This window comes from Procambarus clarkii, chromosome 66, assembly GCF_040958095.1.
Source record: "Procambarus clarkii isolate CNS0578487 chromosome 66, FALCON_Pclarkii_2.0, whole genome shotgun sequence".
Lineage (NCBI taxonomy): Eukaryota > Metazoa > Arthropoda > Malacostraca > Decapoda > Cambaridae > Procambarus > Procambarus clarkii.
In genome coordinates, this window is record NC_091215.1 from 9,839,089 (window position 1) to 9,854,094 (window position 15,006).

The 15,006-nt window shown below is 44.8% G+C and overlaps 1 long non-coding RNA gene across 1 annotated transcript in view; it reads left to right on the plus strand.

Annotated features, from left to right (window-relative positions):
* LOC138355117 (uncharacterized) overlaps positions 1 to 15,006 on the plus strand; it is a 94,616-nt gene that overhangs the window by 15,385 nt on the left and 64,225 nt on the right. The window lies entirely within an intron of this gene.

The following is a 15,006-nucleotide window of genomic DNA, read 5'->3' on the forward strand; positions in this document are numbered from 1 at the left end:
GTTCTCACATCCTCCTGTCCTAGTAAAGAAAGGTGAGGGGTAGTCACCATATATAAGGAAGTGATATGAGAATAAATACACGGGAGGCATCTCCCATCACGCAGGGTGCAGTCGCACCTCCACAGATCTCCAGTATCATCTATTGATACTGGTAATGGCTCAAAAGGGCCACCACTTACGGGCTATTCATGCCCGTGCCACCTTTTGGGTGGCTTAATCTTTATCAATCAATCAATCGAATAAATACAGTCACACACAAAGCAGAACGTTCATTCACAGGACGGGAGAGACATCTCCCGCCAACACATCACAAGGCGCAGTATGGCCACAATGCGACCCAAACGTCTTAAGGTCAGAGCTACTCCACTTGACGGTCATGCTATCGGAAGAAGCAATACTTTAAAGGTCCTGAAGGACGTAACTGGCCTCAAACCCGCTGACATTAGTCAGGAAGGTGAAGATATCGTGCTCTACTTTTCATGTGAAGAGGAGCTAGAAAAACTCCTCACTAACGATGCCTTTCTTCGCAAAGAGCACTACCTACATCCTCACTTCCCACGTCAGTTCCTGGCCGGAAGAACTGTTGTTACCAGCAGGACCAGCCGGTGGATAGCTGAGCGACCTCAACATCATATCATAAACAATATCGAGGACGAAAATCCAAACCTGTCGGTATTCAACCTAGAGTTCTGCAACACCGACAAAACATCAATGAAGATTACGTTTACCACCATAGCTGCGGCCACCCAGGCTGCCACACAAGGATTCTACTGCTTCGGCCTAAAAATACCACCCCACCAAATAAAAAAGGAACGATACCATGAGATCCAGCAGTGCTTTAAGTGCAACGAGCTCTTCCACCCGACCAACAAGTGTCAGCACCCTGTCCAGAGGTGCAGCCTGTGCGCACTGGACCATCACTACTCCATATGCAAGGCAACAGTCCATCACTGCTTGCTCTGTGATGGCAATCACCCCGCAATTTCCTACCGCTGCCCCCGCAGACAGGAAATCATCAAGGCCCAGGTTGAAGCCAAAAGAAACAACTCGTCTACCTCCTCGACCAGAGCCCCAAGCGTTCAACTCACCACCTTAGCTCTCACTAATCGACCTGAAGACTTTCCAGTCTTACCAACATGTGGCTCCTCCCAGCAAGTGACACAGCCTTCTCATTGGGGACCCAAGGTCCCCAATGAGAAGGTCCCACAGTCTCCTTCACAGCCCCCTGCATCACGTGCAGGGATTATCCCTGGTCTTCTTAAACTAGCGGAAAGGCTTGCAGGACCAGACAACCAGCGCTTTGTCAGTGAACTAAACGCATTATACATAGACAATGGCCTGGCCCCCATCATAGCCACTAGCGTAAATCTCACTGCCTCCTCTACCACTCCGGAGACTACCACCAGGACGACCAGGTGGTCAACTTCAACACCGACTCCAGAACCGCCCATGACCCGGGCGACACAAACAGAGGTAATTCCTTCTCCAGCTTCCAACACTCCTACCATCACTATCTCAGCAGCCGCGCTAGTAGACATGCTGTCTACAAACGATAACAGTACCACCAGCGCTCCTGAATTAGCTACAACCACCAATCAACGACACCTAAACCTACCTAAGGCTGCGAGGCGAAAGACAAAAACGCCCACTACGGAGGTTACGGACTCCTCAGACGAGGAAATCATAGTAGGAGCTCCACCGCCGCATCACAAATACGACACCTACACGGTTCAAGACTTCCTCATGGAGGCCACGTCACCAAACTCTAACGACAGCACTGCTCAGCCAAAGTCGCAGGCAAAGAAAAAACGGAAAACCTAGAGGTCTAAACTAACCCCACCAGCTCCATAACTGGTATAGCCAGCCCTCCAGACTGAAAACCATCATGAAGACCCCCATCCATCGCCACATCTCTAGTATCAGCCACTGATACAGATAATGGCTCCAAAGAGCCTCCACTTACAGGCTCACCATAGCCCGTGCTACTGGAACTTATCGTTCTGAGTAGCGAATCTTAAACAACAACAGAATAAATAACAGACACGGGAGACATCTCCCGTCACGCAGGGTGCAATTGCACCTCCACAGATCTCCAGTATCATCTATTGATACTGGTATTGGCTCAAAAGGGCCAACACTTACGAGCTATTCATGCCCGTGCCACCTTCTGGGTGGCTTCATCTTCATCTTCACATGGGAGACATCTCCCATCACGCATGGTGCAGTCGTACCTCCACAGATCTCCAGTATCATCTATTGATACTAGTGATGGCTCAAAAGGGCCACCACTTACGAGCTATTCATGCCCGTGCCACCTTTTGGGTGACTTAATCTTCATCGCAGGGTGCAGTTGCACCTCCACAGATCTCCAGCTCTTGATATTGGTAATGACTCAAAAGGGCCACCACTTACGGGCTATTCATGCCCGTGCCACCTTTTGGGTGACTTAATCTTCATCGCAGGGTGCAGTTGCACCTCCACAGATCTCCAGCTCTTGATATTGGTAATGGCTCAAAAGGGCCACCACTTACGGGCTATTCATGCCCGTGCCACTTTTTGGATGGCTTAATCTTCATCTTGGACACATTCATTGGAGACATCTCCCGTCACGCAGGGTGCAGTTGCACCTCCACAGGTCTTCAGTATCATCTATTGATACTGGTGATGGCTCAAAAGGGCCACCACTTACGGGCAATTCATGCCCGTGCCACCTTTTGGGTGGCTTCACCATTTGGTCACCACTTGGTCCTGGAGACATCTCCCGTCACGCAGGGTGCAGTTGCGCCTCCACAGATCTCCAGCATCATCTTTTGATACTGGTAATGGCTCGAAAGGGCCACCACTTACGGCCTATTCATGCCCGTGCCACCTCTTGGGTGGCTTAATCTTCATCAATCAATCAATTTGGGTGGCTTCATCTTCATCTTAACACATTAACAAGGGAGACATCTCCCGTCACGCAGGGTGCATTCGCATCTCCACAGATCTCCAGTATCATCTCTTGATACTGGTAATGGCTCAAAAGGGCCACCACTTACGGGCTATTTATGCCCGTGCCACCTTTTGGGTGGCTTAATCTTCATCAATCAATCAATCAATCAATCAATCAATCAATCAATAAATAACAGTACAATTCCCAGTCAAGAATGTAGCACTCGGCGTAGGCAGTTCTAATCGTCTCCAAGACGCTACAGCATCGACACAGAACAGGCAGCAGACTAGGACTGCATCGAGCTACAAAGTCAGCAAGTTGAGGAGTGAGCCCAACTGTGAGGATTGACATATGTAGAGGTCACAATATGGGACACTTTCAGTTGTGTAGTTACTACTATTTTACTGTATTTCCATGAGTGGAGAAAGAGGTATTTTTTAATTGTTTCCATTTCTTTATTTGTGCCGTGTATCTTGCAGTGTTCCCGTTCGAGCAGTGAAGTGGTAACGGGAGTTTTCCCTTGGTTAGTTGATAATTTATTATTATATTTGGCCAGCGCTTGTTATACTGTTGTGTTGCATTAAAGCTATGAATTATTTATGATATTATTTACAGGAGAAAGTGTTTTGGAAGTTTTACCGTGAGTGGCAAAAGTGTACCGTGTTGTACCATATTGTTCTGTATGTAAACAGTAGACAAGTTGTGTCCTTGGTGTAATATAGTGTGTACCTGTGAAGGATACCTGTACCTGTGGAAAGCCGGTGGCTGAGCGAACAGAATACTGGATAGGGACATTGGGAGGTTAGACTTAAACGACCGTTTTCTAGAAACAGCAAATTTATTCAACAAACCTAGAACTACTACAACAACGAGTTTACATTACTTTACTGTCAACCCCAGTGGCACATTTAAGAACAACTATTCAACAGCCTGGTGGACCCACGGGATATTTCCCGTCGTCGCTGACTGAATAATGACACTAACTGAACAGAGGGTTGCCCACTGGTGGCACAATCTTACAATCAATATTGTCACGGCCTTCACGGTGAACAAATACTATAATCACAAAACTTGTGGCACTCGCTACTCTTCCAACGAGGTACCAAGTAACAAGGAGGGTGATCCAAGAATGATAACCCCTTAAAAAATCTTACGTTAACACTTGTCTCTCAGGACAACAGGAACAAAAGTTACACTAATTGAATTTAAACATTTACGTTATCACCTTCGTGTCTCAACGACACTTAAATGGCAACAATAACTCGAAAGCCCATTAATTACATCATACTTGAAACGTCAAGCATTCAGTGAGTAATCCCCAATTAATTACTGTCACTACAACAGCCGATGAATTCAGACGAGTATTGATAAAGTCTACTGTCATCTAACTGACAGGTCTCTTCCAGTCTTACGAGAAGATTACCTTAATGAGGGTTCTACTACTTTGCTTCCACATAGCGACAAGACACCCTGTGTAAAAACAACATCAACACCGTGTGAATTCACTAAGTGGCGGGTGCTAATTCTCCTTAATTAGCTACGAGTGATTAATCCCCCTGCCCGCAGACAGATCTGATCAGTCCAACGAATAACGACAGCTTAATGACAGCGCAATTGACTCCGACCATGAGAGGACGGTCAACCCCTTACATTAATGAATCACTTAATTAACGACAGCTCGTTAATTCGTTAACACTATGTTAGTCTCCCTATTGGCAGTTCCTCCACTGCGTGAACTCACTGTGACTGTTGCAATTACACGACTTTACGTTAATCACAACGCTGTTCAACAAAACAACAATGCCCTCATTAAGCAATCCCTAGTGACGTTAAATGACTTTAATTCTCACGGAATCCGTCACAGTGCACAACATATTACACCAAGGACACAACTTGTCTACAGTTCACATACGGTATAACATGGTACAACACGGTACACTTATGCCACTCATGGCAAAACTTGCAAAACACATTACCCTGTAAATAATATCACTAATAATTTATGGCTTTAATGTAACACAAAGTATAACAAGCGCTCCCCAAATATAATAATAAGTTATCAACTAACCAAGGGAATACTCCCGTTACCACTTCACTGCTGGAACGGGAACACTGCAAGATTCACGGCACAAATAGAGAAATGAAAACAATTAAAAAATACTTTTTCTCCATTCTTGGAAATGCAGTAAAATAGTAGTAACCACACAAATGAATGTGTCCCATATTGTGACCTCAACACATGTCAACCCTCACAGTTGGGCTCACTCCTCAACTTGCTGACGTCAAACAGATGTAACTCACACGTTTCAATTCCCATCACCTCACCAGGTGGTCAACAGGGACAATGGCAAGACTGAACACTGGGCGCAAAACCAGCTTCAGAGTTTTATACACCAAAATAGAAACAGTGTACTTACTTCAATCTCACCGACCGGTTACATACATACACTCACTCATACGACAACCACTTGCTGCTGCTGTAGGTGATGAAATAGGCGTCCTCTCTACTTCGTACATGTGGTCGGCAGAACCACGGGTGGCTGGTGCATTGGGAGGCTGGTGCGGTATCCCCACACTCAGACCAGGGTGGCGTGGTACACACAGCCTAGAGTAGAAGAGGGCACGCGGCACAGCGGCTAGTATGGTACCAGGCCCTCAACACTGGCGCGGTACAGCAAGGTACGATGGTACGGCGCTATATGGCATGGCACATAAATGATATGAAAAATTAGAAAATGAAAAATGAGTCCTTGACTGTTCACTGCTAATTCATCGTACTTATGAATTTAAGGTTTCCAACACAACACAGAAACCTTCTCAAGATCGTCTCTCCCAGGTACCTTGTAGCTAAGGAACGATAGAAGACGCATGTCACTTCCACACGACGATAACAGCCTCCCCCAATCCAGTTACTATGGGATGGCGTCCCACAATCACGTGGCCCAGGTGACAATCACTCAAAGTTCACACTCGTTAGCTGGTTTAATCTCCTAGAATCCCCTCTTTCACGAGACCGGATTCTTACTCCCAAGGTCTCGGGACGATGGCACGACGATTGAGAGTGACTTGTGTGTCGAAGCAGGTGGTATTTCAGGTGCCTGGCCTTAGCACGAGAAATTATGTCAACCTCAAGCAACGTCCACTTGTAAAAATGCCTGTTGGCGCCAAAAGATGGCCCGAGGTGCTCACACGGTACACTCAGCTCCTTCGACTAATCACCGCATAGCATTCCCGAGGCCCCTGTTGCGCTCCTTCAAGACGACGCTATGCCCCCCTCTCACGAGGGTAACACGTGAGCAAGAGGATCTACCTACAACCGTTAATCCCCAAACCCCCTCACTACACTTGAACTGGTACAAAAATTCACAGAAATAAACTTCCTGTTGTATCTTTCTCCGCAGACCTGCTAGAGCGATCACAATGACGTTAATAACCAGCTCTCCTCATGAGCTCTCCAACGACACCCGGCACGACTGTGTAGAGGTTGTATTCCGAAAATTGAGTCATGGTGCACATGCACCTGTGCACATTGCAACCATTCAATGCACAAGGGAGCTGGAAAAATCCATTTCCTGACAAACAGGCAAAATGTTCATTTATATGGGCTTGTAATTTTCAGTGTTCTCCATAGAGGTAATTTTTATGTTATCTTTGTGTCACCAGCAAAAGATGAGAGCAATTACTCGTATTTTGTATATATCTGATACGAGAATTAGAAACAGCAGTTGTGCAAGTACCAGGACAAGAGGTATAGAGTTTTACACTGTTCTTGGAATCGATTTTCCTTACTTTATTATTCCGTCTCTGTACTGTACCTGCAATTTCTATGAACTTAATTGTTTCCATGGTCACATTAAGCAAATGCCTTTGTAAAGTCAGTGTACTATATTACTACAACTGTATGTTGGACTTTCTTTTGTATGGTTTTCTATTCCATTTGTATATCTTCAGTCTAGTACAATTGCTTCAGCTTCTGCTCTAGTTATTCAATTTTCCTGTTTAAAGAATATTTTCGTTCATGATTAAGCATTTTATTAATTATTTTCTTTCCTCTGTAATGCCATCGGTATTCTCCAAGTTTTTTACCTTTTTATATTCTTGAAAGAAACGTATTACAGTCACAGTTACCATCAGAGCACCAGCGGGGTGATGGGGAAACAGCCTTGGGCACCATCATCTTTTGTCTGGTCGAGTGGTTAAGGTGTGCTGTACACCAGTTGCAGAGTGCATCTGGCAGTATGGGTTCGAGTCACTTCTGGAGTGTGAGTTTTCGGTTGCATATTTGCCTGGGGACAAATATATATATATATATATATATATATATATATATATATATATATATATATATATATATATATATATATATATATATATATATATATATATATATATATATATTGTGACGGTAACGCGTTGGTGTTCGGCTGTTTCAAAAGCTAGGGGTATGGCCTCGTCACATAAAGAAACAAAAAGAGAAAATCTGGAACTTCCGTCTGTGGTAAGGTAATGGGAAGACACACAAAACACAAGTAAATTTAACAATGAGATTTTAATTACGTTAGAAAAGCAAAACATGAATAAAATGGACATAAAAATTGTAACATAAAATCAATCAAACAAAATAATAAGAATAATCACTAGCAAAATGAAAAGTTACGTTAATACAAGTGAATAATATACAAGGAGATATATGAGTGCAGGAATATTGGCTTTAAGCTGCCACTTCTCTTAGTACACGTAAGCCAGGGCATAGTCTACCAATGAGACGTGTTAACTTGTGGAAAGCACGGGATATTCTGAGGGCTGTAGGTCGTGGTGGCCCAGACGTCAGGTAGTGTGGCGGGTGGAGGGAGCAGGTGCGATGTACACCAGCCAATCAGCGACATGCAGGCGACGGACAGGTAGATTGCTGGTTAGAGTGGCGGAGGTGGAGCAGGTGTTCCCGGTGCTGAATACATTTGCTCTCTGGCAAACCTTGGTGTTGTACTTGTTGGATATATCTTCTATATTAGTTGTTATTATTGTTAGGGACGTACTTAGGAAGGAAGAGCAGGCTCAATCTCTCTTGAAGGAGATTATCGTCACAACTCTCCCCCGAAGCCTGCGGTTCTGGAAGAAGTACGTCGTTATGTGGTGGAGTAATTGGTGGAGTCGCTTCTACTTCATAAACTCTGGAGAGGGCATCGGCTATGATGTTGTCAGAACCCTTGATATAGCGGATCTCCAGGTTGAAATCTTGTAAATACAAAGCCCATTGTAGAAGACGCTGGTTAGTGAATTGGGCTTGATGTAGGAAGCGGAGAGGGTTGTGGTCTGAGAAGATGGTGGTAGACCTGGCGCCTTATAGGTACAGAGCGAAGTGTTGGAGATTCAGGACGATGGATAGTAGCTCCTTTTCAATAGTGCTGTAGTTCCTCTGGTGTGGTTTCAATTTGTAGCTGTAGTAGCTGACAGGTAGAACCTCCTCGCCTCGTTGCTGCATCAGGACACCACCAACGCCGGTACCACTGGCGTCGACATGAAGGACGAAAGGCTTGGTGATATCTGGCGAGGCGAGAATGGGATTAGAACAGAGGAGGAATTTGAGTTGTTCGAAAGCAACGGTTTGCTGCATGGTCCACTTAAACCGTTGCTTGGGACTGGTTAACAGGATTAGAGGTGTGGCGACTGTACTGAAATTTCTCACAAACCTACAAAAGTAGGAGGCAAGACCAAGGAAGCGCAGGAGCTGCTTCCTGGTGGTAGGCTATGGATAATGTTGGATGGCTTGAGTGTGTGAGTTTAACGGAGCTAGGCTGCCACTCCCAATAACATGACCCAGATAACGCACTTTACCTTTCGCGAAGGTGGACTTGCCCAGGTTGATGGTGAGGCCGACTGTCAGGAGCTTGGAGAACAGACGTCGCAGCTGGAGCAGATGTTCACTCCAGGTGTTGGATGCTACGACGATATCATCCAAGTAGGCGTATGTGTTATCCAAGCCCTGGATGACACGGTTGACAGCTCTCTGAAAGGTGGCCGGGGCATTACATAGTCCGAAAGGAAGGCGTTCATATCTGAAAAGTCCAAAAGGAGTGATAAAGGCAGATATCTCTTTAGCTCGCTCCGTTAGACACACTTGATAGTACCCCTTCAGCAAGTCCACTTGGGACAAGTACTGGGCATTACCAATGGCGTCTAGAATGTCATCTATCCTTGGCAAAAGGTATGCATCCTTGACGGTTACGTTATTTAGTTTACGATAGTCAGTACATAACCGTACTTTACCTTGGGGATTGGGCACCAAGATACAGGGTGAGGCCCAGGCGGACTCACAAGGTGTAGCCAGTCCATGACCCAAGAGGTACTGCACCTCAGCACGCATGACTTCCTTCTTGCTAGGGCTGATTCGGTAGAAGGGTTGACGAATCGGCCGGGTGTCGGGGAGCAGTTAGATGTCGTGCTGGGTAACATTACACTCTTGGGGGTCATCTCGGAACAACTCCTGATGTTCTCTGAAGATCTTGACAAGAGGTGCACTATGATTATCCTGAAAGTATTTGGGAAGATCATTAAGGATTTCTGAATTAGAAAGCGCTGACTCCTTGTCAGTGCTTTCGGGAGGAGAAGCTGGGAAGGTCTCACTGTGGATGTATGGTTCTGTAAAAGTAGAATAATTTATCATGACAGTGGGAGGAGTACCATTATATTGCTTCAGGAGGTTGACGTGGCACAGCTGGGTCTTCCGCCGCCTATCTGGAGTCTCTAGAACGTAGTTATGGTTGTTTCTGCACTCCTTGATGCGGTAGGGTCCTGAAAACCTGTTTTGTAAAGGAGAACCTGGGATAGGGAAGTATGCTAGCATGAAGTCTCCCGGCTTAAATTTTCTTACTTTGCTGGTCTGGTCGTAATGAGTCTTCATCCTCTCCTGTGCTTTCAATAGATTATCATGGGCAAAACGGTGGACTCTCTCTAGAATGTGTTGAAGGTTTTGAAGAAACTGGGGCACATTCTGATGCTCACTGAAGGTGGCATCTCGGAGAGAGTCTTTGAAAGCCTTGAGGGGAGTACGGCACTTACGGCCGTAGAGCATCTCATAAGGAGATACTCCTAGCGACTCATTGGGAAGACTTCTATATATGCACATTATCAAATCAATTTGCTTATCCCAATCCTTAGAGGTTTCACTACAAAACTTTTTCAGGAGTGCTTTGATAGTCTGATGACTACGCTCAAGAGAACCCTGTGAAGCAGGATGATAGGGGCTGGACAATACCTGTTTGATGTTGAACTCCTCCAGTGTCCTTTTGAAGAGATCACTGGTGAAGTTGGTACCACAGTCGCTCTGAATCTCCCTGGGAAATCCATATTGAGTGAAGATCTTCAATAAATGCTTTACAACCGTAGCAGCCGTGATGTTCTTCACTGGAACTGCTATGGGAAATCTGGTGGTAGGACACAGGATGGTTAAGATATAGGCGTTACCTGAACTGGTCCGAGGTAAAGGACCAACACAGTCTATAATAAGTCTGTGGAAAGGTTCCGCAGGCACCTGTATGGGAATCAGTGGCGCTCTGGGAATAGAGATGTTCGGTTTGCCTGCCATCTGACATGTATGACACTGTTTTACGTACTGTTTGACGCTATTTACCATACCTGGCCAGTAGTAGTCTTGACGAATTCCATGGTAAGTCTTGTTGAATCCGTAGTGGGAGAGTGCTCCGTGGGCCAGGTGTAGAATAGTGGGCCGCAGGTTGGCAGGAATCACAAGTTGTTCGATGTTGGCCCAATCGTCCTCTTCCTTCAGTTTACTGGGTCTATATCTGCGGTAGAGCAAGTCGTTCTCTACGAAGAACCCAGGAATACTGTCGGGTTGAGTCTCAGCCTGGAAAAACAATGGTGTTAAGGTAAGATCTTCCCTCTGCAACTTACGGAACTCCAACTTGGTCAGATTCGGGGGTAGTTTCTGAGGGTCTTTAGGGACAGCGGTAGCAGTAGAGTCAGCTGGCAGTGGACGTGCGGCTTGTGCACGGGTGGTCACTAGAACCGGAGGAGAAACTTCATCAATCTCTTGAACCTTTGCTGGAACATACTCGAATATAGGGTTAATTGGCACAGAGGTACACACCTGATCGTCCATGACGATCAGGTTGGTCGGTTGCAGGTCTTCTGCCAAGTCGTTGCCTAGGAGAAGTTGCACTCCAGGCATGGGAAAAGGCTTTTCCCTGACGGCGACTTGGACTTCTCCGTTCACGAAGGGACAATCCAGGTGGACTCTGGCGAGAGGATAAGGAGTGGTAGCAGTGAGGTCAGTGATGAAGACAGTTTCTCCGGTGTAGGCGATGTTGGGCACAGCCGACTTCAAGATGATCGATTGTAGAGCCGCTGTGTCCCTCAAGATCTTCAATTTGAAACGTCCCTCCGGATTTGAACCGTTGGCAGAGACAGTTCCAGTATACAGGTGGTTACTGAAAAGAGAAAGATCATTAACATGAACACCAACATTCATCACAGGCTTACCGGACTTAGGAGGAGTTGGTTTGGGTTTCTGTGTGTCAGTGGTTCCTTTGTATTGAGACTTACCACACTTGTCTATAGTATGTCCATAGAGTCTACAATACTTGCAGTACAATTGCGAGCCAGCCTGATCGGTATTCGCTTTCTCGTAACTGTACCACGACTTCTTACTGGAGGATGGTTCGGGTGTCAGCCGGTGGATGAGGCTGTAAGTGTCAGCCGACTTGGCACACTTCAGGTAGTCGGTTTCTTCTTTATCTGCTAAATATAGACGGACAGGAGGCGGCACACGCCTCAAGAATTCTTCAACTAGCATCAGGTTGACGAGTTCTGTAAAAGTAGAGACATGTGCTGCTTCCAGCCATTTCATGAAATATCTCCGTTTTGTGTTAGCAAACTCGAGGAAGGTAGTGGTACTTGCCTTCAGATGGTCACGAAATTTCCTTCGATAACTTTCTGTGGAGAGGAGGTAGGCGTCCAACACTGCTTGTTTCAGAGTCTGGTAGTCATTCTCAGACGCCAAAGTACTGAGTGTGACTGCAGCTCTACCTGTAAGATGGACTCTTAGAAGTGTGGCCCATTGGTCGACAGGCCAACTGAGTTGATTAGCAAGGGTTTCAAAGGTGGTAAAAAACACGTCAACTTCTGCTTCTACAAAGGATGGCATTAACTTACTTGCATGTGATATATTAAAACTGACGGGAAGATTGGCAGTAGCTTGCTGGCGTTGAGCGAGGTGTGAAGTTTCCAACGCGAATGCTCGTTGACGACACTCTAGAGCCAGAGTCGCTTGGTGTTTGTCATGTTCGCGTTGAATCTCCAATTCGCGTCGTTTTGTTTCAAGCTGTACTCGTTCCCGCTCACGGAGCATTGCAAACTCACGTTCCTTGAGGGCGATGTCACGTTCTTGTTCTTCCCTTCGTATGGCAGCTGCTCGTTCTTGTTGTTCGAGGGCTTCTCTTTGAATGGCAGCTGCTTCCCTTTGCTGCTCACGTTCAATCTTGGCCAGCTCTATTTTGAGTTTCATCGTTGCCAAATCAGTTTTATCTGCAATATAGTAAGTTTCATGAGTTTCAGAGTCTATCTTACCTTGCTCTAAATAGTGATCCAGCAACAGGTTGTGTATGTCATTTTGGTTGGCTTGGTAGGGAACTTCTAGTTGATACTCATGTGCAACAGTTTGTAATTCAGTCCTCTTGGCACGACTTAAAGTCCCTATTTCACCTGCTGGATCTGCACGGAAAGCTTGGAGACGAAACATAGTGAAATTAGCAAATAAATGTACAACGAATATACCGTTGTTATATAGTGAATGTCAGAAACAGGACAACGTGGCAACTGGTACCTATCCTGTGGAATCTTTAACAATTAAAGTTAAGTACAAGAAGTTAAATGATTAATTTAAATCAAGGGCGCAAGAAATCTTGTACCCGGTACTCATGTAAGAGGATAAGGGCAAGAAAATCCTACTAAACAAATGAAACTGAGTTTCGAAAACAAATGAAACAGTTAATTGCCTCAAAAGTAAAATTGGTAGTCCAAGGATGTAGGCATACCTTGCCGAGTCTCTATAGGACATAAGCAAGTCTTTCCCACTGAAATTAATATGATACTTACAGAATTAGCGAACTTTTGTGCTCTGAAAAAGAAAGCTAATTCCCTACCATTGTATGTATCATCATCTCTGACTGACGTGTAGGGGTGCGAGGTGTCAACTGGTGACGAGAACTGCTGCTGAGGTCCCAATTCAGCAACTAAAGTTCGAGCTAGAGGAACTATGGCCCTCTTTGTCCTCCTTCAGTCAGATTGCAGAAGATTAGGTGCACTTGACCCGGGGGCAGACCACAGTACCAGGGTACCAATATGATGATCTGTCAAAAATATGAGAAATATCCAAGGGACAAAAGATGGTAAACACGAGTAATAACACGGAGGGAGAGATGACCAATTAAGAGAATGACTGAGGCCTACAGTCACCACGTAATCCAAAGTTGTCTCACCTTCACCATATGCTACTCTCGTAATGCACAATACACACCGCACCATATAAAATGAAATTGAATATGAAAAATAGTAAAAGCTACGTTACCAAAGTTAAATACGCTTACCATTAATTACTACTTGGCACCAGTAACTGAGTGAAGCTCCTAGGACAGGCCCCCACTTAATATGTGACGGTAACGCGTTGGTGTTCGGCTGTTTCAAAAGCTAGGGGTATGGCCTCGTCACATAAAGAAACAAAAAGAGAAAATCTGGAACTTCCGTCTGTGGTAAGGTAATGGGAAGACACACAAAACACAAGTAAATTTAACAATGAGATTTTAATTACGTTAGAAAAGCAAAACATGAATAAAATGGACATAAAAATTGTAACATAAAATCAATCAAACAAAATAATAAGAATAATCACTGGCAAAATGAAAAGTTACGTTAATACAAGTGAATAATATACAAGGAGATATATGAGTGCAGGAATATTGGCTTTAAGCTGCCACCTCTCTTAGTACACGTAAGCCAGGGTTTAGTCTACCAATGAGACGTGTTAACTTGTGGAAAGCACGGGATATTCTGAGGGCTGTAGGTCGTGGTGGCCCAGACGTCAGGTAGTGTGGCGGGTGGAGGGAGCAGGTGCGATGTACACCAGCCAATCAGCGACGTGCAGGCGACGGACAGGTAGTTTGCTGGTTAGAGTGGCAGAGGTGGAGCAGGTGTTCCCGGTGCTGAATACGTTTGCTCTCTGGCAAACCTTGGTGTTGTACTTGTTGGATATATCTTCTATATTAGTTGTTATTGTTGTTAGGGACGTACTTAGGAGGGAAGAGAAGGCTCAATCTCTCTTGAAGGAGATTATCGTCACAATGTATATATGTATATATATATATATATATATATATATATATATATATTAGTATATTTTGGTAGCAGTCTTTCCTGTAGACATATATTATTAAATATGACCGAAAAAGTAAGATTAATAATTCTTACACGAATTTTCTCAATCTTTCGTACATTACGCTTCACTGTTGGAGGTAAATAAAAAATTAATTCTCCAAAATTCATTTTTATTTCTAGTCTGACGCGACACGGGCGCGTTTCATAAAACTTATTACATTTTCAAAGACTTTAGTTCACAAATACACAACTGATTAGAACTTACGTATCTCCGATTTTATATCTACATTTGAGTGAGGTGGGAGGGGTGATGTGGCATTAACACAAGACAGAACAAGAGGGGATATTAATAGGGTATTAAAAGTATCAACACAAGACAGAACACAAACAATGGGTATTGAATAGAAGTGTTTGTAGAAAGCCTATTGGTCCATATTTCTTGATGCTTCTATATTGGAGCGGTCTTTTGTAAGGTCTGATGGCGTAGTGGGTTAAAGCATACTAGTTATGCCAGCTACTGGAAGGTAGTTGTGCTTTCTGGGTTCGAGTCCCACTGGTGGGTGTTGTCCAAAGATTGTTTATCTTCACTTGTGGTTTATGCAAGTATAGGCTTATAAGCTGGACACGAGTTCTCTCACATTGACAGTGGCTTGACGAAAATTGCAGACTGACCCCTCACTCATCTG